The following is a 1,269-nucleotide window of genomic DNA, read 5'->3' as shown; positions in this document are numbered from 1 at the left end:
GGGGCGGGTGTTCCTGGGAACACATCTGGTTTCTTAACCTCCTTTAGAAAGGGCATCTGACATTCTAACCTGGTCTGACCTAAATGTGACTCCAGACCCACAGCAATATGGCTGACTCTGACCTGCCCTCTGAGCAATTAGCAGTGGGGCAAAGAATGATGGGACAATCAGTGCCACCCAGATACAATGAATGAATGAATGAATACTTACCTATATATGTCCCTGCTTACTACTGCAAACAACTTCCGCTGCAGCAATTTGCACTGTCTTTCAGGCCCTGGCCACTCTTTGCAACACTCTCACCACCTCCAGCACCTTCAACTCCTATCATCTCATTCAACGATGTCAATGATGTCCCTTCTCACTGCCCGCCTCCGCTCGGAGAACCTTTGCAATCCCGTTAACACTTGATTGTAAAATATCCTATCGTTTGAGAATTGTTTGTACTTTTTGGTGATCTTCTCAGCCTCATAATGTGATTTGATCCATTTCGTCCTAAACGGGACCGGTGGGAATTTCTTGCTGCAGTTTTCTCTGTTTCAATGGAATGTCCTTTAGTTGAATGTTTTACACTGTTCCTATAAATGTTTTCCAGTGTTCACATACTGACACACATTTCATGTTCTGCTCCCAAATCATGTAATTGGTTTCTCTTTTGCTTCTAGATGAAGATTGCCAATTCTGTGATTTACTTTAAAACTTCATATTTCCTTTGAATTTCAGTTTATCACGATTTCCCGGAGGATCTCTCATTGTGAACTCACTCATTCACTCAGCTTCATCAACCATTTGTCGATTTCAGATTGTTACATACCCAGTCAGTTGCAAAATGTGTTGTTCAAAGAAATACTGACAAAACCATTCCCTGAACTCCTCTTCCAATATCAGTCTTGCCAGTGAGATTGTGCCAGATTATACGAAGATTGAAATGTCCCAGAATTATTAAAATGTCTGTCAACATTTCCATACAATTCCTGTTTACTGCAGTGTTGAGCAAGGAAATGCTGTTAGGTGTCAGAAAACTGTTCTCCTGTCTTTGTTTTTGGCACGTATAATCCAGATTTTGCATTTAGCCTGATTCAACTGCATAAATTGAGGTCAAACATATTCTCTGTAATGCCTTTGTAACCCATTACTGTCAGGGTGACTCATTCTGCTTTCCCCTTTTGCCTGAGTACCTACAAGGTTATGTACCGCTGAATATTCATTTTTCGTCTTTTGTTCACCCTGTAACCACATCTTTCTGGTGACTAAATCTCATTTATCCCT

Source organism: Chiloscyllium plagiosum, chromosome 49 (assembly GCF_004010195.1).
Source record: "Chiloscyllium plagiosum isolate BGI_BamShark_2017 chromosome 49, ASM401019v2, whole genome shotgun sequence".
Lineage (NCBI taxonomy): Eukaryota > Metazoa > Chordata > Chondrichthyes > Orectolobiformes > Hemiscylliidae > Chiloscyllium > Chiloscyllium plagiosum.
Note: the sequence above shows the minus strand (reverse complement) of the source record.